Source organism: Sinohyriopsis cumingii, chromosome 14 (assembly GCF_028554795.1).
Source record: "Sinohyriopsis cumingii isolate HCF-2022 chromosome 14, ASM2855479v2, whole genome shotgun sequence".
Lineage (NCBI taxonomy): Eukaryota > Metazoa > Mollusca > Bivalvia > Unionida > Unionidae > Sinohyriopsis > Sinohyriopsis cumingii.
The window spans coordinates 47,860,490-47,886,950 of NC_142974.1; the positions used below are offsets into that span (position 1 = coordinate 47,860,490).

Sequence of the window (26,461 nt, forward strand, 5' to 3'; positions counted from 1 at the left end):
AGGTCTATCTTCTCCATTTCTACTTCCCTTCGCCATCCTATCCTTTCATTTGCGGCCTGTTTTTCTAACTCTATCTTATCCTTCTATAATTCTATCTTCTCCTTCTTGGACTGCTCTTCTAATTATATCGTCTCCTCTTTAAATGCCATTTGTCTTTATTAGGTTTCCGTTTTCATCTTAGTTTCTCCATTTCGGCATTATTTTCTAATTCTATCAACTCCCTCTTGACTTCCCATTCCATCTCCAGTTTCTCTCATTATAGTTCCATTGCCTTTACCCTCTGATCCCTTTCCCTAGCCTCTTCTTCACGAAATAAATGTATAAGAGACTCCATCTCGTAGCGAAACAATTTCATCAGTTCCTTAAGTTTTTTCATTGATTACATTCCAAAAATCTTGTATGACGAACTTAAAGTTTACTATTATGCAAAAACGCGTAATTATTTTAATTCAACAAACAAAAAGTATTATATTTATAGTCTGTTGCTACGATAAAATATTCCGCTTAAGGTTAAGAAGATCAACTCGCACATGAGAAAGGGTAGGAGCATAAATTTGGGGTATATTTCTTAGTGCTTGAATGGACTGAAGGAGTGACTGAATTATACAGTATAGGACACACATAGCTATGTTTGGAATAATATCATTCCACTTCAACAGATCTTGCTATAGACGAAGTTCAGAGAGTTTTGTTAAAACAGTGATTAGGGTTATATGGAAGTCAAATGTAAACATTACTCACTTAAGCATTAAATGTAGATTACAGTGCCGTCATCCAATAAGATGGATAACGTTCAATGATCTTAGATTTATTTGCTTATATACACTAATCGAAACACTGGAATATGCATGGAAGAGGGTATTTGCATGGGCATGTCCAATCTGTTTCTAGTCGTTTGATTTGATAACATATTGCAATTAAGGAGACAATAACAAATCGTACTTGAAAAATGATTTCATTTTTCATTGATAGTAGTAGTGATATGATGAGCCTGTGATGTATTACATATAGAAAACATATAGCTACGTATTTAACAGCAATATAGCTTGCAAGAATACACGTTCACAGAGTGCAGTGCAACTAGTGTTTTCAAATCATATTGGACCAAATTTAAAAGTCGTTTATCGAAGCATTATATTCTACGTCACACCGGCCTATTTCTACTATGATTATATTTCGCACAAATTGATCAGGTGATATAATATTTGGCGACCTTACGTGTAGTATGTTTGCGAGACGTAAACCGCAAATGGACTCCCAAACTCACATATGCATGATTTATTGGTTGCTTTACCAACTTGTGATTCAGTGTAATTACATTCAATGCGGTCACTGCATGGATAAAATTAGGATAGGTTTGTACTAAGATGTATACACGAAACAAACTAACAATCGTTGTAAACAATACATATGCCCACTATATTCGAACCGCCCTTTAACTAGCAATGTCAGCCATAATATTTGACAACGATGTTGAGTATTGAAGCACGTCATATACTTCAAGGTACAATTAGTGCCCACTAAGATGCACCGTTACACAAAGTAAGACCTTAAACTTAACGAACGTAATACATATGGTACATCTAAAATATGGTAAATATAAAGTATGTTGCTTTCAGTGTTGACAAGCATCGGTATCAGTTGGTATGAAATTGATAGGCGAGTGTAAGCGACTTAGGTATATAAGACAGATGCAAAACAATTACGTATATGCGGCAATATTCATTTAACTTTAAAATTACAAATCAAGCTTATAATCTGTCTTATTGACAGCCAAGAACATAACAAAACAACAGATGCAACGGGAAGAAAATAGTAATGGGTCAAAATATATTTCATTGTATTGTATCATATACAGATTTAAATGAGTTAATCAATACCGTTTGTGTACCATGTGATGTAATACGTCTTTTAAATATTTGCAACAGGAACGTCTGATTCGAAGCTAAAATGCTAAAACTCACTCTTCAGTACACTCCACCACCCAAACCACCACCACGTCGTAAGTTCATCGCTCTCTCGACCGACTAAGTAGGCTGAATATATACTCATAATACCTTCAAGTGACGACTGGGCATGTTATACTCTACTTGGTACAACTAACTTAGATATATGTCATATTGTAAAAATGTTTTCCCTCGCTGATAACAGCACTTGTTTTTTAATATGTAATGCATAACATCGTGATGTTAGAATTGCTAGCAGAGTGGTACAAGGAAACATTATGTTAGGACAAATATAACTAAACTAAATGAACTAAACCTCGTGGGAAAGTTGAATTGTGTCCACCGGACACGAGAAACCCCGTAGCCAGTTAGGTCATTCATAATATACAACTGCTTTTTGTTAAGGAAGATTGAAGAGTGCGATATATGTCAAGTATAGCTTCGAATATGCATCCATAGACAGAGAGCGAAGACTTGAGAGGCACAATATGTACGAGTTATGATACAATTAAAATATCCTTGTTCAAATGATGGGGGAAGGTTCTGGATTAGTATGAGAATGGGAATCATGAGTGTAACTATTTTATATATCTAACATAGTGGAATGAAAACGTAACATAACGAGTAGGTGTCAGCAGCCAAACATAGATAGCTATAGGATAGCAAAATTAGCTCAAAAGAGCTTAGTAATAAATCTTTCTTATCACAAGGCAAGTAAATAAGTCTCATAGGGAACAGACGAAAAGGAAATAATGTTAGCTTCATAATGTCAGCTTCATTGCACGCAGAATTTCAAAAATTTGTTTTCAACACGCTGTATTTGCTAAATGTGACAATAATTATATATATCCTGTTATCTAAGGTTAACACATGTCATTGACAATTGATGATATAACGAGACGTTTTATCCAATCTAAGGAGATTGTAAGATTGTATTACCTGGTTTTCTGCTGCAGAGCTATTTGTATCCAAATTATTTACTTTCTTTTCAAATTTCCACCTCTTATGGGCTGGCGTTACCTGATATTTAGGCCAGTCGACGAAGCATATTAAAGTTTTATTTTGATATCAATCACAATGGCAGAAATGACACAGGATACCAACTATCCATGCTTAGAATAACATTTTACGCTGTTAGACCCTTTAGTGATTTGAAAGAAAGATTTACAATGAGAACATATTATTGCCATATATCTCCAATCGTTCGAAGATACTGTATCCATTTAACAGTTTAATTGACTTTTTCACGATATGTTATCCATTAGTAGTAGGGTAGGCCACTTTAGTGTCAATGGAAATCACGGTCAAAAAGTTCGTGAGCCACATTGGCGTCAAAGGAAATTTAACATGGGGAAATGCAATATGGAGTGAATATAGAATTGTACACAACGACAAAGGATCGGGCCACTTTAGCATCAATGGGACGTTAACGTTAAAAATGAGTATATCAAAATTGACGTCGGTGGGAATTTAACATGGGAATGTCACCTGAAAGGCCATTGGAATGAATATCATGGGTTTATAGGGTCAAAACTATTTATAGGGTGAAATGAACTTGTATGGACAAAAGGTTGATAGTGACGAACATAGACATGCAAAAACAAAGAAATGCACATCCAAACACAAATAAAAGAAGACAGAGATGTTCCAAAGAATGACTCACATACAGAATAGAGACTCCAATAAGAACAGTAAATTTCTGGTTATAAAACGTTTATTCAATTATATACATGGGCGCTCTGGCCTTTACTATGGTCTAAACACTATCCATTTAAAACATACTAATTTGGACATGGAACAAACCTATTCACATGTTATTTATTTATTGGTTCTAGAAAAAAATACTTTTATAAATTAAAGTTCATGCCTTAAAACAAACACTACATACAACGCATATGCATTTCATAAAAGAATGACACTTGTTATACTACAAATTAACATCCAATTCTTAAAAATAATAAAACTAAAACAAAACAAGTAACAAACATTCAAATGTGACAAAATTTATATTTATCTCTTTATCCGTCACACACGTTCTTTAAAATCTGGTCAGCTGCCACTTGTGTCCTAGCGTAGACATTTCCTAGTACGTTGTCCCTTTCATTCGCATATCTGGTTTTATGTCAATTGGCCTAGGTACACTTATCGATAAGCAGATCAATGGCGGTTATTGTCTCCTTCCCATGGAGGTACAACGTACGCCATATGAATGATCACTTTTCCATATGTGATGTCAAATATGTATCTCATTTTGTGCATGTATTCAATAGCCCTCAATAGTTTGGAAAACGTTATTTATGCCGGTGTAGTAAACCCGGGACATACCGGATAATACAAACTGCTGCGATACATAGATAGGTTCAAACGATCCCGATTTTTGACTTGTCACTGACGTTTGAGTTCATCTAACAGTTAGTCAAATAAGTCCTTAATGAAACGTGGTGCTTCCTTGGCTGGAACGTCGGACGCAAAGTCTTTAAATTTCACCGTGTACGTGTGAGCAGTCGCCCAAATTTTCTCGAAGTCGCCGTCTGAGCCATTTCGATTCTAAAATATTCCTTTAGGTCTTCTGAATCTTTTTTCTTCTTGGACGCACCAAATTTTTCTAATACTTTCTGTATATAGCTGTGTTCTAATCTATCAAATGCTTTTTCTTGCTCGAAAAGTACTATAGCACCTTTTTGACCTGTTTCATTTATAAAGTCAATTACTCTTCTTATGTTTAATATATTGCTCTGAATGTCCATCCCTTTGCCCCCCACAAGTTTAATTTACGTTTATTATTACTCCAATTCCTTTTTTAACCCCATTAGCTAACATTCTGCTCAGTATCTTGTAATAAATATTGAGGAGGGAGATGGGTCTCCAGTTTTTTTATTATAGATATTCCCTATTTTTTCCTTATTTGCAAAAGTCGAAAATACACTCCATGATTTGTTGTTTCTCTATTAGTTCCTTATTTGTATCCCTTATTTTGTTCAATATCTTGTTTCCTCCTTTCCTAATATCCTCCCTTTTATAGGCCTTCAGCTTTTATATACAGTTCAGTAAATGTTCCTGCTCTTATATGTCTTCCTCTTAATTCATCTTCCTTTATTTGGCGTAATGTTTATTTATTTCCTCCCTTCTTTCTTCTGTATTTTCTGTTCCAAGTTACTGTATCAATGCCTCTTTTTCCAGTTTTTGTAATTCTTTCCTCCTCCAAAGTATAACTGATCGCCTGTTTTATTTTATTTGTAAAAAATATCTCATGCCTTTATAATGTTCCTACTCTCATCCATAATTTTCAAAAGATCTCTTTTTATCATATCTGTAAACTCTGATTCCTCCATGATCCCGTTATTAAATTTCCGTTTTCCTGTTCCTCATTTATTTCTACTTTTTTATATTTATTTCCATGTTGATCAGTTTATGGTCTGAAATTTTAACGTCGGTTATTTCTGCGTTTTATTCAGGTTATGTTCATAATTAGTCACATATAACTCGTCCAGTCTACTGGCCTGTTTGTCCTTGTACTGGTATGTAAACTCTGTTCGTAGCATATTTAATTTTCTATATATGTCGACTAATTTATTGTTTGTTAGAACGTTTTCCATCTCATGTTTATCAGCTTTATCACTGGGTGTTAGCTCCATTGTGCTGTCTATGTTATCTCCCACCCAGTTGAAGTCTCCGCATATTATTAAGTTTTCCACTGAATAGTTGTTTAAGTACTTATTCAGGTTTTCTATTAAAAAAATTCTTATCTCTATTAGATGGGAGATATATATTTATACAATGACATTTTTCAACTATTATGAATCATTCTCCCCTTAAATAATTCCCCTTCTTCATTCCTCTCCCAAACTATACCTCTCCTATTTATAATTATCAATGCAAATCCCCTTTTTATCATCTTTAACATAGTTATCACAATTGCGTTAAGTTTCATTTATATCCTATCGTGCATTTCTCCTGTTAATTTATTGTGTGTCTCCTGTATGAAGATTATGTCATAATTAGATTCTTCGAACGTTCTGTCTGCTTTCTCCTTATCAAACCCAGTTGTGTTTACTGAGGCTACATGGAAGTTTAATTATTCCATTTCTCCTCTCATACCAGGTTAACGCATCTCTTGAAAGGGAATCATCTACACTTCATATTGTTGTTATTATTTTCTTGCTTATGGTGTTTTAATTATTTTAGACTAAGTATTATGTAGGTTCAGTCATATGCTTAAATTTAAGGTTGGGGGCAGCGGCCCCTTTCTGGTCATGTTCACCAGAGGTTTCACTTGAAAGGTTATTAATGCGTTGAAGGTCTGATTGATTTCATTGTATTTTTCTTCGTACTGTTCTAAACTTGTATCCGTCTCATTTTCTGTCTTTGTCTGCATCCGTGTCCAGTTGGGTATTGTCGGCTTGGGGTTCTGCCCCCTTTTTCTTCTTTTTAACTACTGCAGGTACTTATCAGGCGTCACTACTATCTGGGCAATTTGGTTCTCGCCTGATGTAGAAGTCATCCCCAAATGAGGGGCTCGATCCTGATACTGTCTTTTTTCTTTTCTTTGTCCTTGGTTTGGGAATAGGTATCGACTTTAAAGGCTTTGAGCCTATACGGTCCACCGTGTCCTCTTCAGTCTGGGATGGGTCTTTTCCCTCCAGAGATTTTTCCTCTTCCCCCTGCAGACTGTTTAAAAGGCCCAAAAAATTTCTATAATGGTCCCCTCACTCCCTACCAGCTATATTTGGGCTGAGGACGTTCTGCTAGTCTAAGTTTCTTGCTGCAGTTTGGTCCATGGTTGTTACATATGTTGCACTCAAGGGTAGATAATTTTCCTCAGTATTGTTTTTCTCTAGAATTGTGGCACCTTTACCTTGCTCTTGTACCTCTTTTTGGATTGCATTTTCTCCGTTTTGAGAGTTTTGGGGTTCTTGGGGTATGCCTCGTTTGATTTGTTTTAAGAGCTTGCTAATTTCTTTTTCATCCCTTCACTCTCTCCCTCTTCTTGGTTTATGATTTTATTTTCAGCTTTGGCTGCGGAAGTTGTGCCTTTCGCTGCCGCTACCAGTTGATGTTTGCAATCTTTAAGGGAGTGACCCACCTGTCTACAGCGGATGGCAGAGTCGGTACATTTCACAGCCCTGTACCAGGTCATTAGGAGGAAATCAATCACGTAAAAGTACGTTGGGATTTTTACGGCGTCCTCCTTCAAGACTGTGACAATCCGGACCGCGGATTTGACATTTTGAAAGTCCCATACTGTTGCCATCTTGATGTGCTTAACATGGGTTTCTAATTTCTTTACTATCTTGTATGTAATCTCATTTAAAGGCCATCTACCTAATAACCATACATTATTATCAAATATACACAATATACAATCATCATGGTTAATAAATACAGAAGGAAACGTGTTAATAACATTTACGCATATAAAACTACAGATCTCTCATTCTGTAGTTTGATCATTCCTTTCATATGCAATCAAATAAATACATCATCCTCTGGTTTTAGTTTATAATAATAATAAAAATGATGAAGACTTTGTATATCACCTAATCTGTATAAGCTGTATAATCTGTAAGTGCTTTAGAACATTAGATAACACCTAAAAACATATATAATAATATGGTTAAGAAAACAAACACATGAAATTAGAAAGCAAAAACATGCAGAAAATAATTATGGTAAAGAAACATTGTTTTTAAGTCAGTTTAGATGAGTTTTAAAAGCACTCTTTAATGAGATCACATTACGTTTGTATCTAAGTTCAGTGGGCAATTCGTTCCACGTTGTTGGGCCTTGGTAAGCAAAAGAACGTCGTCCATATGACTTCATTTTGATATGGGAATAATGAGAATACACGGGTTGGAAGATGAGCTTAAGTATCTTGCTGGTGTGTATACATGGGTGTGGTGATTTGGTGTGTTGGACTGGAGCCAGTCAACGAAACGTAGCACAGAGAACAAGTTTTGTGTTTGATTCTGGATCGAATGGGTAGCCAGTGTCGGGTACAGAGCAGGGTGTGTATGTGCTCGGTTTATGGTGCTCTAAAGATGATCCGAGCTACTGTGCTTTGAACGTCTTGAAGTTTCTGGTAGATACTAAGAGGAACCAGATATAACTGAATTACAGTAATCCAATCTTGAAAGTAGTAAGGAACTTTGTCACGGAAGAATATTTCAAACAGGTCCGGAAGATCGGCTGGAGAGAAGGTAGTTGGAAGTGGTGTACATTTATTTGTTCCTTGACATTAGCTTGTTAGTAATCTTGAAGAGCTCTTTGTTGCAGGAACTCTCAGCGATTTTATTACTGTAGTGGGCTGATTTCTCTGCATGGACTATGTTTGTGACATTCTTTTAGTGGCTTCATATATTTGCTTATGAATAGTGAGTCTAGTGGAAAACCTAATCCTCTCAGACTTACGGTATTCTCTTTTGACAGTACGAAGATTGTCCTCATACTGCTATACCACGGAGAACACTGTTGAAATGATACTCTGCACTTAGTGCTGGGCATGTTTGTCAAGTAATGAATGCAGGCAGTTATCAAATTGTTCTGCTGTAGAAGGTAACAAAGTTGTTAGGTTTGCTTGGATATCATGCATTTGTTGGGTTCTATTTATCATACGGAGGTTTCTGTTATAAGCAAATAAAGGTGGATGGTTAGGGACGGATGCATCGAGGTGGCATATGACGCAGAGGTGATCTGATGCAAGTTCAGGGGACGCCAGGGAAGACTGTAGAATATTAACATCAGGTATATGAAGAATCCAGTCTAAAATGTGACCTTGTTTATGGGTGGGTTGGCTAACTGACTGTTTGAGGATGAAAACGTGAATGGAATCTAGGAGTTTTGATGCGTATGGGTGTCCAGGACAGTCAAAGTGAAAGTTGAAATCTCCAATAAATATACATAGATAAAGAGCAATTTAGAAAATTATATCTAAGAGTTGGAAGAAGCAAACATTGTATCCTTGGACCTCTATGAACCTAATATGTTCTGTCTCTATTCAACCTGTAAACTTTATCAATGACATTTCAGGAATAATTGTGGTAAGTCTTGTGTTCCTGGCTTTATCATCATATTGGTTGCTATGTTGAGAAAATACAATATGCAAGTTTAAAATAGCTCACTTTTCCTCACGGGCTGGGGTATGGGGGCTTGTGTCAAACTTTGGGACCAACAAACGCTCTGTGGAACAAATGCATAATAATTATTCAAAAGAACTGTTTAGATGCTCAATATTTCAATATTTCACCTATACCACCAACATTAAATTGTACAAATAATAACACTTGTTTTATCTTTAACGTTCTGCTCTGGTTATTAAATACTTCTGAGACCGGGACTGGTATAACGTAAAGTTGCGTGCATTTGCAACAAGTTCAGTGGAGAAAATGTTGACATACCTATAGGTAACTTTCACTTACTGTGACTAAAATGTCTTAATATGTTGCATTAGAGAAGAAACAGGCTGCCTAACGAAGACAGTTGATTAAAATGGCTATTCCCACTTGCTCGTGAAATGAAGTTGAAATAGTCCAAAATACACTACCGGTAGCTTTAGCAGTTATTAAAATAGGGAACATTAATTTTTCCAGAGTAGACAGTACTCATCAATATGTGTTCATCTTACTCATTATCAAAACTATGCAAGAGCTTATTGATATAAGTAGGTATTCTAAGTCTGATCAAAATCAGATCAGAAATATGATATCCAGTGTGGTAACAAGTTCAGCCAAACAGGTGCAAGATCACCTTATGCATATGCGTTGATCTCATTCACTATCAAATGCATCTGAGGTCTGGATGATATATGCGTATATTCCAAGTTTGATCAAAATCAGATCAGAAATCAGGCCTTAAGAGTGGTAACGAGGTCAGCCAATCACATGCAAATGATTATCTCACTGTGTGGATCTTACTCAATACCAAATCTGTTCAAGATCGTGATGATAAGAACACTTATTGGTTGTCAGATAAATATCTAATCAGAAAAACGGCTTCCAGAGAGGTAACAAGAACAGCCAATTTAACGCAAGATCACCATATTAATATAGGTAGATTTCACTCGTTGTTAATTTGAACTTGACTTTTAATGACATGCAATCCCACCCCGTCAATCATGAGCATGAACAACTGCAATATTTCCAAGAGTATTTTTTTTAATGTATAGATGGATAAAGTATGTCCTGGAAACACTTATAAAGCAGGACCTTCCAGGGCCTTTGCCTCCTGGGCCACCACCACAGTTTTCATCCTACTGACCCTATGCCTTCTTGTTTACACTCCCCAGCCATATTCCTGGATCTGCCACTGTTGACCAAGATCTTAATGATTTAAGCATATAGTCCAAACCTGATGAAAATCGGACTAGAAATGTGGCCTTCAGAGTGGTAACAATCTAAGACAATCAGATGCAAGATTATCTGATTAATATTAATATATGTATCTCTTGTTCTTCCATCCACGATCTTAATGCTATAAACCCTTATTGCAATTATGATTAAAAAGGAAACAAAATATGGCTTCCATAGGTGGTAACAAGCTCAACCAATCAAATACAAGTTCACCTTATTAGCATGCTTGGATCTTGGTCAATAACAGTCTTGTCAGAGATCTTAATGGTTTAAGGATATATTCCAAGTTTGATCAAAATCAGATACAAATAGTGGTAACAAGTTTAGGCAATCGGATGCAAGATCAACTCATTAATATGCATGCATCTTACTTATTATTGAAATTTTCGGAGATTTTGATGATATAAACCTATATTCCATGTTTTACTGAAATTGGATAAGAATATGGACTCCAGGATGGTAAGAAGCAACTGGCGACAGAATAAGCAGGGCCTTACAATGGCATACTTGCCATATTTCCAGATGGTTAGTGAGACTAAAAAATGTGTTTTTGGGGTGGGTGGCAGTGCGCTCACCACCCCCACGCCCAAACAAGATCGTCCAATTCAGAATAAATTCTTTTCATATAAACCTATAGAAAATTACTGGAAATACAAGAGAATAACACATGTTTTCTTCATATCATTTAATACGCTTACAAACAACATATAGTTGGTTCACTTAGCATTGTCAAATATCATCACCAATCAAACACACGTGTACACTCACAGAATCAGAACCACGCAGAAATTTAAAAAATGAACAAAGTTTCTGTCTTTAAAATATAATGGACATTGCATTATAGTCTTAATTAAATGCAGTCAATCAATAGTTCAGTTGGGGGTTTGAAAATATAAATGTACTTTGTGTTTGTCTTTGCACTCATTTGAGACTGGACGGTACTGTTGTTCAAAGTTCCTGTTGGATTTTCTGAGCGAGTTCTGGTCAGAACTGAGCTGTTCTTGACGACCATAATACTGGCATTATCGTAACTGTATTAGATGCAGTGTGACCACGTGATATGCTGGTTCTATAGAATACATAACACAAATTGCATTAGGGGCTGAATCTTTTGTTTCAAGATTCCTTGTAATTTTATTATTTTGTATGTTGTTTGATGATATAAAATAGGGGTTCATGGCTACTAATTACACTACTGATATTCCTGTTTGTCTCTTGTGTAATGATGTCTACACTGACAACCATTCACACTTGTGTGAAATGAATCAAGCAAGTAAAAAGGAAATAATGATAAGTACCCTTCCAATACATTTTAACAAAAAATACAGTTAAACATGATCATACATCTACTGAAATATTTTTGACAGTGGAATGCATTCACTATCATACACACATTGAATCATACATACCGCATCTCATTTTTACACAGAGACACTGTCACGTGGCACAAAAATATCAGTCAAACCAAAAAAGAACACAGCATATCTTCCATGATCAATGTCACATAATTAGTTATTGGTAAATTCATGATTACATTCAATTTTTCTTGCTAGGTAAGCAGAAGTATTTTCCGAAAAATTTTTATACTTATTCATGACTGATTAAGATAAATTTAACTTGTTCAATTACTGATAAACGCACTGAGAATGTTACTTGAAAAAAAAAGTTTTCTTTGGATTCTGAATAGATTTTACTTTAAATATAAGTACACTTGGATAAATATTACAAACATACAAAGTCAACAATATTCGAGCTGTACTTAAAAGCATATTTATTATAAGGTATAGTTTTGATGATGGTAAATGTTCATCATCAATCTATAGTAATTGCAGGTAAATGTATCGGATTGGATTGTTGTTGTGTGACACATCAACACATGAAGGTTATATTGTGTTTAAGCAATGGGAGTTATATACCTTGACCAATGATACAGTGAGGAGACACAAAGCAAATATCGTGGTGACCAAGACTAGGGAAGTAGGTGATGTTATTCATTGGTACCAAAGTATTGATCTTTTGATAAAAACAGTAAATTGTTAGAAGTAGATGAAATTGGTAAAGTGCTAGGTTACTTTATTAAAATAGTGATTGGCTGTTAAACTTAACGAGTGGAACAGATATTTAAATTACATGATGTACCAGGAGGGCCCTTGAACAGAAAAACAGGTGTGCCACAGCAGCCAACAAAGTTAATTGAGGCATGATTCAAACTGGCGAGCCAATGATCATGAATCCAGCATACTAACTACTGAGTCACTACCCAAATTAAATGGGCGGGAATCTTGTCATGTTAAAACCCGTCTCACACCCACAACAGCCAACCCAATTAATTGGTGCAGGATTCAAAATGGCGACCCAACGATCATACATCCAGCATACTAACCATTGAGTTACTTCCCAAGGAACAGGGAGGGAATAGTGTCATTTTGAAACTTGTCTAAAGTAAGTGCCAAATAAGCTTATACTGGCATTTGTTAATTATGTTTTATCAAAAAGTATCATTAAGTTTGAAAACAAACTGTACAAACCTAACATTTTAGTATATTTAAATAAAATGATCACAATTTGGATAAGTCTATTCGGCAAAATTGTTATGGTATATGAAGATTGTGAATGAAATCTGGCACAAAAATACTGGACAGTTAATATATTAATTTCCAGTTGCATGGGTTGTCCCAGTAAGTAGCAATATTATAGCATATGTGATGCAACTGTAATAACCAATGCTGTCCAACTTTGATGCAATACATCAATTGTTTGTCCTTTACTAACATAAATGTTTTGTAGTCCTATCAATACAGTAGCACTTCAAAGCAATTACTTTGCAAATTGATTGATGTTATTCAGGTGTCAAGTTCATTACCTAAAAGCGATGTTCATATACATTACTAAGGAAGACAAATGTGGGTATTGGATTATTTACCACCACCAATACTTGGTTTCCTATTGGCCTTTTCAAGACGTTTGCACGATTTCCTCTTCCCTGCGCCCCACTCATAACACCGAGTATACGAGCCATTCACTGAACAGTATCTGTACCTGCGTGATACTCTAAATCCCATTGAAATAATTGTATTTGGTGAGTGCAGTCGATATTACGTGGAGTGAACATATTGTTTCCTTTTATAATAAAATAATTAGCATACAGTAAAACCGAAACTGTCGTGGCTAGAGGCCAGTTATTACGATGTTTTAAAAGATATCACTCAAAATACGTTACGTTAAGAATTACAACTGCTGAATACTTCTCCTATAATAAAAATGTATTGCCTATATATATATATATATATATATATATATATATATATATATATATATATATATATATATGTGTATGTATTTTGGCTGCTGGCGACTTATATGCAGATTTTTCATCCTGCAACTTACGTTCTGGGCAGACAATATGAAAGGAATTACTTCCGGGTCAATCTTTCGCGATGACTGTTAAGCCTTAGTTCACATTGGGAAGTAATTCATATACATAATTCAGTTCAATTCAATACTCTAGAAATCGTAATTAAACATCAAAAAGCAATCACTTTTGTAGTAGATACGTGTTTGTAGGAGATTTAAGATCTATAAACGAGAATGTATGTTTATTTTCTTGAAATGTCGGATAATAGTGGAGATAAATCTGACGTTGGCTGCAGGCAGATTTCAATCTGCCCACTTTACTTTAATCTGCCCAAAACGTGAGTGTGATTATGTCCATAACCTAAAATAGTATATATATATATATATATATATATATATATATATATATATATATATATATATATATATATATATATATATATATATATATATATAAAGATAAACAATACGTATAAATTGTTTTTTCGTGCAGTGATGACGTGTAGTCAAACCACTCCGACGAGAGATTAAATTGTCCAGACATCATAGAACAAGATACAGCCAATGATATAACTAATCTAAGGCGAGAGACCCCTAACAAAGTATTATGTTAAGATCATTCTTGGCTCTCGTTTCTGTGTGAACGCTGCCCTAAAAAGAAATATATTGCAGTACAATTGGCATTTAAAAATCCCCGCTTTGTGTTAATACATCCATTCCAACGAACATGCACACATTCATACATATATACCTACCTAAAAACATTCATACATACATACATACATACATACATAAATACATATCTACATCCACACATACATTCATATGATTCCTAAATTGCCAACTATGTATATAACGGACAGGAACTCTTGTGGTTGAAGATCACTGCCATGGGCAACACACATTTTTAATAGTGTTTTAGATATAAACACATTAATGCATATTATTCAAATGTTTTGGATGCACTCATTTTTATGTTTATATAGTACAAAAATGTCTATATAAATGATGGAAATATTTTGACATGAAATTATCTTTCCACAGTAAGAAATAGTAGGGTCGAAGTAAATAATTAAAATAACTAAAGTCATTAGTTTTCCAAAGGGTGGTAACTTGCTTTATGCTTGATGGTCAACTCCTTTTACCTTACAATATTTCACTGAGAGCCGAAAAAATAAACATAACGGCAGAATATGCCTGGAGCTCCCCTTAGTCCGAAATGTCACCAATTCATACAATGAGAGGTCAAAAGTTATTGCACCGGCAGAACGAATTTCATCTTCAAGGATATCGTTTATCGTTTTCTGTTTTCAGTACTTTGCCAACCATACTGTACTATAATGTAGCATGGAACGTCGTTATTTTCGCCATTAAAAATTGTTGTAGATAGTTAACATTTGTGTTTGGATCTTGAAGAAGATTAGAGGAATTTCTCATAGCAATCATAACCATCATTCCTACATTCACATAACATCTTACTTGTAAATTCGGTTGTCCTGTGTCTTCGATCGTTTATCTAAGTCATTTAGACAGACACACATGTTTATGTTAAGGTCTTAATTTTAAACACCAGTCTGTTAATTTGGGTCGCAACTACAAGCAAATTATTCCTCTACTGTTACTTCATGCTGTGTCCCCTCGTATCTCTGAATATGTGTGTGTCTAGAGGTAGATATTAGACAAACATAAGATGGAAGATAGGTAGCTATAAATATAGAATAACAGATACATAGATTTATAGATAGAAAGATAGAGAGAGATATGTAAAAAGACTGATAGATAGATACATATATTGATTGACAGACTGATAGGTTGATAGATCGATAGTTGCAGTTGCATATAGAATCTGCATACATCTGACAACCATAAATAAATGAGAGACTTAAGAGAGAACATTTTTTATCACGAGCTTTATAGCAATGTTTTTCTCATACATTATATATCAATATATATGTTTCTCGGGAGTATTCGTTGTCAAAACAGGGAGTCAATGTTGTCATCAACTTGTACGAAGGTAACATGTACATTCTCTGTCTGCCATATTTTCACCATCCAAGAACCCACTTTCCTTCTTTCTCAAGTTCCTTTTTCACAGCTGCGTCTGTGACAGAAAATAAAGTAACATTGATACGGTATCACGGCAATATAGTATCATCACTATGCATGTCTTATATGAATTTGTTGACTTCAAATTTAAACAAACTCCACGTATAAATTTACATTGACATTATTAACATAGGATATTCTTGGATATGAGTTTGCTGCATAGGAATAAAAATTAAAAAAGATGTGCATCTTACAATTATAACGGCATTAGTACTCTTTATCCCTCATGTATCAACTAAATGTTGAAGGCGTACAATATTTGATAGATAACAGTGCATTTGAAATTACGCTGCTAAGCTTGAATTTAGAGACAAGATACATACAGTAAATGCCACGACTCAATTTCGACAGATAATATAGACCCCGACCTTACCGATAAGGAATCAGCGACTCAATGCATTTATTAAGACCGTTCTATACTGACCAGCAATATGACTTTTTAGGCGTTAATAGGGGAAAGATGGACACGTGACTAATGCTATGCATGGTTTCGTGCATTTCAATGAATTAATGTACATTTTATGAAAATATAAAGATATTCAAAAATATATTTGTCATAATTGTAAACATATTTTTCATTTGTTCTCTTAGGTACAATAATAGCTTGAGGGATATAATGTGAGTCTTCCTCGCCTTCATCCAGCTACTTCCCGGCACAATTTAGTACATTTCCTCTGGATAATTACTTTAGCCCCGAAATCAAAAGCCATTGTCAAAATAATTCAAACTGAAATTTCTTGGTTTTGTCACCAAGGACGTGTCACTAGATCATTCGCCGATAACTAACTTCTAGCTACTCAGTTTTCTATTTTGCATGTATGTATGTATGTATGTATGTATGTATCTTTGTATGCATGTATATATGTATGTATGTATGTATGTATGTATGTATGTATGTATGTATGTATGTATGTATGTATGCATGTTTGTATGTACGCATGAATGAACGTATGTGTGTATGCTTTTATGTATGAATTCATGTATTCATGCATAATTCTGTATGAATGTGTGTATGTATTCTGTATGTATGTATATATGTACACATGCCTGACTGTAGGTTTCCCTGTATAGATGGACGATTGTATGTATATATATATATGTATGCATGTAGGTATGTATTTATGTATATATTTATATGTGTGCATTTATATATATATTTTTATGTGTGCATTTACATATATGCAGGTATATATAGAAATATATATATATATATACATATATATATATATATATATATATATATATATATATATATATATATATATATATATATATATATATATATGGAGATTGTATTTAATTAGAGACTTAGGAATGCATAACGTAAATGTTGTCTAAATTTACGCCATTTTTAATCTCAATGAATTAATGTTTACGAGAATTAATTGGATAGCTTTATTTTCTGCAGAATTATCATATGTTCATAATGAGCCTGTCCGATATTTCGTTATAGTCGTCATGTTGTTATCATTTATCTTGAGCACGTCATTTCTACTCATCAACGTTAAACAGTTCTGTAACGTAAAATATAGTAGTGCATGTACATGCATCATACATTTTATCATTAGAAATACGCGGAATATTATAATATATGTATAAATAATCTTACACTCGTCGGCAACCTTCTTTTCAGCTTGTATTTGTCTTCCTACTGCATAGGGAACCTCCTGTTATTTACAATAGTATGGAAGCTTAACAACAAATCAACGGAAAACACAGGTTCTAAAACTGAACATATATATATATATATATATATATATATATATATATATATATATATATATATATATATATATATATATATATATATCTTCATCAACAACATCAAAAGCAATTAATACTACTGCATCTACTATTGTTCGTCCCCTGAACGCAAAACTAAGTTTAGCAATGACACAATGTACAAATTATGTTGTCGGTGCTGATAACACCGTTAGGATCCTAACAGTGATTAACATTCTGATTTGCCATATGATGACGAAGTAAAACCATTACTTGATATTCTATATTTGTGAAAGTCTACATGTTTTCATCTTTTAATGCGACAATCATTCTAGATCGATGATGAAACAATGCGTTCAAACTAATGTGATCGTTATGATTGAAACACATAAACAGTACATGTGTGCTTTTAATACCTCAATGACTTCCTTCATAAGTTGGTTCATCTCGTCGACCTTCTCTTCGATGTCTTTTTGGACATCTATTTTACCACTACTTATTGTGCCACACATAACCAATGGCAGCAGGACGAGGAAGAGGACAATAGAGACGGAAAGAAAGTCACGTGTCATCTACGATGAAAAGATTTAATTATGTCATACATTTCCTAGATAAGTAGGCAACATATGGATGAATAGACAATTAAGAGACTGATCAGCTTATACCTTGAAGAAGTTAAGTTGATTTATTTGAATCAATTTTTGTTCTGTTCCCCACAATACCACGGTTTTATTCCCAATATCAAGAGGGCAATATACAACTCATTATGTAATCTGAATTATGTTTGCAATCTGCAATCTGTTATGCGATGTTACAAATAATTGATCTATTTGCCTTCCACATGTTTCACTTCATTCAAGAAAAACGAAAACGCTAAGGTTAAATTAACAAAACTGTTATCCCACCATATTTTCAAACATAAACAAATGGGGCGAAATGATTTAATCGTGCTTCATCCTTAAATTAAGAAAAATACAAATTTTGAAGTATAATGGTTAATGCAGCAAGTTGTTTTCAGTTTCTAAAGCAGCAGTGGCGATTTCTAAAACAATTGGATAGGAAATAATAATTTTTCCTACCTTAAATATTCTCAGCATGTTTTATTTATGTTTTCTAATTTCATGGTGTTTGTTTTTGTAATCATATCTTTATATGTTTTTTATCTTATAGGTGTTGTCTAATGTTATAAAGCGCTTAGAGCTTCTAAAGATTAGGCGCTATACAAAGTCCTCATTATTATTATTACTATTATTATTATTATTATTATTATTAAGGAAATGGTGTATGAATTGCGTAGTTTAAACGTCGTGATGAAAAAATATAGCTAACACTATATTATGGAGTCCTCGAATTTTCATATTGCAAATGGCGCATGTAAATTATCAGCAACTTAACAAGTGTCTGAGTTCATCCTAAACATTTCAAGTGAGTTGCATTCTGCATAAAATCGTATTTCCCGTTTTGCATTATGCTAACATTTTATTTCAACAATGATCAGTCAATACAAACAATTAAACAAATATATAGACGATGAAATATGTATCAAATACATGAAAGGAACTCTTAATACAGCACATAAATCTAGACGGCATGTCAATAATGACTTTTGTTTACAATTAGGGCGATTCGGGCATGAACATCAAATTTTTATAATTACTTTGTATATATTAAATTATATTCATTAAAAGGCTAAACATTTGGAGTTTAAGAATAACTGCTGCAAAATGGTATTTATCAGACTATTAAATGGTTGAATGGATAGTCATATTAGACAAAAAGGTAGATTTGTCTCATCTTAAAAACGATTACGTTTGCAGTTTCACGGAACAGAATATCTCTTCTAAGCAAAAGACGGCTTTGTGCCAATTGGTCTGAATTAAACTTATATAGAGATTTTACTTCCTTACTGGGCGTGTATATACTTTTGTGACCAGTAATATACTTGGAGACCACACCCAGGTAGAGATCAAAGTGTGAGATTTATAGCCAATAGTTTCCTTGAGGATAGGTAAAAATGAAAACATATTTCGAACACACAGCTTTACTGTCTAAACAATGTCGTGGTATATACCAACCAAACACAAACAAGAAACATAACGTACCTCTACAGAAATGTAATGCGACTGATTGCAGTTTGTAAATAAGACTTCCGAAATGAACTGAAACTATTGCGAACTCGTGTTTTCCTTGTTTTTTAATGACTGTATGGTCTAAAACTAATATAAAAGTCCGAAAACCAACAAGTCTTATAGCTTGTTATTTTTCTTTACCTAGAAAAATGTAAAAACGTAAATGGACCGTAGAGTAACTAAATCCCAAATAACTGAAAATGTTTGGTCTTCAGGTATAATAAATAAATTGCTAGACAAATTTCAGTGGTGTTGTTATTAAAGGCTCTGTAGGGGTTGATGTGCATGACTCTTGAATAAAGTATGAAACCAGTGACTGAAAGTATGGTGTGCTAGCAGTATTCCAAACAATCACAATAATATAATTCCATATGTCCTTGTCTCAGTTCGCAATAATTGCAAAATAACTTGTGTCTGTCCAAAAATATTATTTAAATGCACTTTGAATTTCCCGTGAATAAGAAATTCAGTTCATAACACCACCCATATACAATATTGAAAGCAACAATCAGACAGATTTTGCATAAAAATGTCAAACCATGAAAAAAATAATCTATCAGTTTTACAACAGTATGAACCTTCGATCTGATCCAGATCATCATTGTAATTTTAAGATAATAATATGCCAGTTTTGGTTAAATGTTGAAACAGATAACAAGCTGATTAGATTACAATGTAAAATTTGTTAATACAATTATAACAAAAACCTGATAAATATAATATCATCGAATCAGACCTGTATATTTATTTAAACATAGAAAACGCGCTTCCAGTGAAATATTAATTACGTATTTTTTGTTTACAAAATTAAAAACATCATTATAGTGTCTAATCAAGAACAACTATTGTTTGATTTTGGACAAGGTGTTGTACAAACATCAATCATACAAAGGATATAGGGCATTATAAAACGAACAGACCAAACAACAATGCAAATTAGCTATACAAACTCAGTTGCATCTTTTGAAGTAAGCAATTAAATATAAAATCGTTAGACAGTACCGATTTTGTATATATATAATCTACGATTGTAACTATGCTATGCTGAACTATCTATCTATACATCTCGTTACATATATATATATATATATATATATATATATATATATATATATATATATATATATATATATATATATATATATATATATATATATATATATATATATATATATATATATATATATATATATATATATATATATATATATATATATATATATATACATACATATATATATATATATATATATATATATATATATATATATATATATATATATATATATATATATATATATATATATATATATATGCTACAATCCAGATTGAGAGTGCATTCCTTTTCACATCATGGGGGTTTGCTGATCTCAACGTTTGGTTCAGTTATCAAATGTATAAAACATCATTAAAGTTGTCAGATAACTCTCAGTCTCAGACTTCCTGAACTGCAGAATCCCTCCCACATGTCCAATGATCAATATCTAATATATTGCAACCATAAATTGGAAATTTCAAAGCAAGAAATCTGTAGTTAATAACTGTAAGATATTTTCATAAGCAGGAAAATCATCAGATGCATGTAGTTATCCTTCGACTGAATCGATCTCTCTATCTCTCAGTCTATCTATCTATCTATCTATACATCAATCTATCTATCTGTCTATCTATCAATCTATCTATTTATCTATCTATCTATCTATCTATCTATCTATCTATCTATCTATCTATCTATCTATCTATCTATCTATCTATGAAGTTGATACAGAAACATAATGTATAGTGACTTTAGGAGTAGCAGTTTGTTAGACGTGGACCAGCTTGTGATACAGTGTAATTAGATTCAATACGGTCCGTCCAGAGAATAACTTAGGATAGGGTAGGACTAAGATATACAAACGAAACAAACTAAAATTCATGGCAAACAATAAATATGTCCTCTATATTCGAAACGCCATTTCACTAGCAATGTATGTCGTAATATTTGACGACGATATTGATGAAGATTGAAGCACGTCATATACATCACATATAGCTACTATTACTGACAACTAATATGCACCCTTGCACACAGTTTCGAGACCTTAAACTTAAAGAATATATTAAATATTGTAAATATAAATATGGTAAATATAAAGTATGTTGCTTTTAATGTTGCAAGCCTTGGTATCAGTTGTTACGAAACATGATGGGAGAGTGTAACTGAATAAGATATGCAAGACAGACACAAAACAACTACGTATAGGTGGCTATTTCTCATTAAAATTTAAATAATGAAGCTTAAAATGTTATAGAGATAAATCTTCATTATTCCTAGCCATTTACACAACAAAAGTCGAGGCAAGACGAAGAAAATATTGAGTTTTTCTAGCATCCCTGTGTATGTCTTTATTACTTGACATATATTCTAGATGCAAATTTTAAGAAAAAATTTGACCGATAAACATTGTCATGATCTGGATAAAACCCGCATCGGTAACCTTAACCTTTACATTGTTATCTTGTCAACTCATCGTATAAGTTACATCTTAACATGATCATCTCTTATCTGAGTGTGAAACAACACAGCCTTTATTTGTCAAATAGCTGGATTTTTCATTATTATCTTCTCAACGCATCGTATACTTTATTGTTGAAAATGATAATCTTCTCTCTTTCAACACTGTTTAGCTCATATCATTGAAATCAAATATCCTATGGTTCCATTGCAATTTTCTTACATTTACAAAACAAAGAGGAAGAATTATTTAAAAATGCTTGCTACGGTGTTTCAGACATGATATATTATCTCGGTGGTTTTGTTGATATGACGTTTTGCATTTTTAACTCAACTTCAATAATAATAATAATAATAATAATAATAATAATAATAATAATAATAATAATAATGATAATAACAATAATTATAATAATTACAATGCGTATAAATAATGCCATTAACAATAACACTATTAGGACGAGAGTAATACTACATTTTTAAACATATCGACTTAATAAGTGTTACTATGGATCTGTAATACAAAGGTGGTGTAGTACACACGAAGATGATTCCCCGCACAACCTTAAACTTGAAGAATGTACGCAATATGGAACAAATTACAATATGTTGTTTTTAATGTTAGGAAGAGCGGAATTGGCATGGGACTATATTGTGCGAGAGTGAAATATTTAAATATGTAAGAAAGAAACATTAAGATATAACTATTTATCGGCGGCTATATTAGTCTAGATTTAAGATAGCTAATCAAGCTTCCACTGCCATATATATACATATTCTTTATTGCAAGGCACGTACATAACAAAATATATGAGATCTGACGGAAAGAAAATATGTTTTTCTAGCATCCATGTTTGTCGTTATGGTATTAGGTTAAGTCATCTTCATGCGATCTATGAAGATAACATTCGAGCGATCAACCACACACACGTGACATTATCTCTATAAAACGTGCATTTTTAAGCTGAACGTATAAAGCACTGTTGTCTTCTCAACTCATTGTGATACATCTGAAATTGATTATCTCCTCTATTTCATCCTCGCTTAGCTCATGTCATTGAAATCGAATATCACCTAGTCTCATCGTACCGTCCCTATTGTTACAAAACAGAAGAAAGAAACAATTATTCACAAATACTTGTCCAGGTGTTTGACGCGTGACGGTATTTTTTTTCGCATTAGTCCGGTGCTTTTTACATATATTTTAGTCAATCTTCATTATTGTTAATAATAATAATACTAATACTAAAAATACTACTAATTCTAATGATCCAATAGTAATAACCATGTTTTAAAGAGAGTTCCGAAGTAAATAAAAGTAGTTTCCAAAAACTCAAAAAGTGTTATACATTAATATCTGAGAGTGATACATATATATGTAATGCATATAGAGTGATACATATATATGTAATGCATATAGAGTGATACATATATATGTAAAGCATATATACTACCTAATGTCATACTGTATTATTTCCTTCTTCACATCCCTTCCCTTCGACAAATTCACTATGACATATGTGCGTTTTTAGAGAGTCAATATCCACTCAGTGTACAATTGTAAATGCGCAACCTACTGTCCATACAGTGAGCAATATGATCTGAATGGCTACCGTTAACACTCAAATTTGTTAAAGCATGCAGCCATATATGTCGACTAATATTGTACTATTCACTTATGCATGAGACCGGCTTTTAAATTCTGGGCAAAACAAATATAACAAACACACCAGGCTAATACGAAAAAATACCGTCTCTTTACAGACTCCTGAACAAGTATTTGTGAATAATTGTTTATTTCTTCTGTTTTATGACAGTAAGAACAGTACGAAGAGAATAGGTGAGATTATATTTCAATGACATGAGATAAGAGCCGATGAAAGAGTGGAGATAATAATTTTCAGATGTAACACATACGATGAGTTGAGAAGAAAACATTGTGAACTTTCAGTTTCAAATGCACGTATAATGCAGATAATGTCACGTCAGTGTAGTTTATTGCTTAAATTATATCTTCATAGCTCCTACCAAGATTACCTATCATAAGGCAATAGCGACATGCACATGAATGCATTTTCTTGCAAACTGTATTACTCTTAAATACGTAGCTACATGTGTCCTATATGTAATAGATCAATGACTCATTTTGTCCATATTACTTTCAATGAAAAATGAAATCATTTTTCAAGTACGATTCGTTGTTGTTTCCTTAAGCACAATATGTTATCATATCAAACGATTAGAAAAATACTGGACATGTCCATTTCTAAATAGCCTTTTCCTTGCTAGCTTTATCCATGCGTATTCAAAGGTTTTTATTTAGTTTATATACACAAAAAAATATAAGGTCATTAAACGCTATCTATCATACTGGAAGACGGCACTGTAATCTACATTTAATGTGAAAGTGTGTACTGTTTACATTTTACTTCCAGATGACCCTAATCACTGTGTTTCCAGCACTCCCTGGAATGAATGTGGTAAGTCTTGTGTTCCTGTATTTAACATAATACTGGTTGCTATGTTGAGAAAATACAATATGCATTTTTAAAAAAGCTCACTTTTCCTATTCATGACTGATTAAGATAAATTTTGACTTGTTCAATTACTGATAAATGCACCGAGACTGTTGCTTGAAAATAAAACAAATTCTACTTAGATTGTGTCTGAAAACATAAGTCCATGAAAAATTGTTTTGTAACATATCATCTCAAAATTATGCTGCATTAAAAATGATTTTGGCAAACACTTTTTGGTGTCTGAAAACCAACAGCCTAAAAAGACACAGAAAATAAAGGTCTGATAGGAACTGCCACTGCCACACATTCTAGTTAAAAAGTGCATGGTGCATGGATCGGATGTAATGTCAATATTTATCGTTGCACAATTGTTGAAATTAAGGAATTTGGTAAGACTATGAAAAAAACATTCATGTCTCTTTTATCTTCTGCTTTGAGACTGTATGGTGTTTAAACAAGTCTTACAACATGATGACCAAATAACTGCGTGGGATAATTTTGGACACCTCATGTCTGATGACTGACATATTGAGTAGGTAAATAGTCATTTGAACCCATTTGTTGGTCTAATATAGTGAACCCATTTGTTGGTCTAGTATAGCAAACCTTTCCATTTGATAACCTTGTTTATCTATGTATGTGTGTATGACATTGGAAATATATATTTTTACTGGTAGGTACGTATACAAGCAAAATATGATAGATTATAAACAGACAGGTAGATAAAGAGCAATTTAATAAATTGTACCTTAGTGTTGGAAGAAGCAAACATTGTACCCTTTGACCTCTATGAACCTGATATGTTCTGTTTCTATTCAACCTGTAAACTTTATCAATGACATCTCAGGAATAATTGTTATATGTCTTGTATTCCTGTCTTTAGCATAATATTGGTTGCTATGTTGAGAAAATACAATATGCATTTTTAAAATAGCCCACTTTTCCTCATGGGCTGGGGTTTGGGGGCATGTGTCCGACTTTGGGACCAACAAATATTGCCCTGTGAAAGAAATGCATAATAATTATTCAAAAGGACTGTTTAAATGCTAACTATTTCAATGTTTCACCTATACCACCAAAATTAAAGTGTACAAATATTAACACTAGTGTGATATTTATGGTTCTGCTCTGGTTATTAAATACTTCTGATATTGGGACTGGTATAAGGTAAAGTTACGTGCATTTGCAACACGGTCAATGGAGAAAATGTTGACATGCCTCTATGCAGCTTTCATTTACTGTGACTAAAATTTCTTAATATGTTGCATTAGAGAAACAACAGGTTGCCTAAAGATCAAGTCATTAATATGCATGTATCTTACTTATTATTGAAATTTGCAGAGATTTTGATGATATAAACCTATAGTCCATGTTTGACTGAAATTTGATCAGAATATAGACTCCAGGATGGTAAGAAGCAACTGTCCACAGACAGATGCAGAGCCTTACAATGGCATACCTGCCATATTTCCAAATGGTTACTGGGACTCAAAAAGGTGTTTTTAGGTCGGGGTCAGGGGCAGTGCGCTCACCACCAGCCCAAGGTAAGATCGTCCAATTCAGAATAAACTCTTTTCATATAAACCTATAGCATATGACTGGAAATTCAAACCTGAATACAAGAAAATAACGCGTATTTCCTTTAAAGCATTTAATACGCTTACAAACAAAATATAGTTGATTCACTTAGAATAACAACCGCACAGACATTTAAAAAAATGCACAAAGTTCCATCCAGTCTCAAATGAGTGCAAAGACAAACACAAAGTACATTTATATTTTCAAACTCCCAACTGAACTATTGATAAACTGCATTTAATTAAGATTATATTCCAATGTCCAT

The 26,461-nt window shown here is 33.3% G+C and overlaps 1 long non-coding RNA gene across 1 annotated transcript; it reads right to left on the reverse strand.

Annotated features, from left to right (window-relative positions):
- Positions 1-15,608: 15,608 nt before the first annotated feature.
- LOC149783717 (uncharacterized) lies at positions 15,609-18,041 on the reverse strand. Its single transcript, XR_016414056.1, has 3 exons — positions 17,890-18,041; positions 17,361-17,418; positions 15,609-15,746 (listed from the first exon to the last, which is right to left on the reverse strand). It is a non-coding gene; the product is annotated as an uncharacterized LOC149783717 (long non-coding RNA).
- Positions 18,042-26,461: the final 8,420 nt, after the last annotated feature.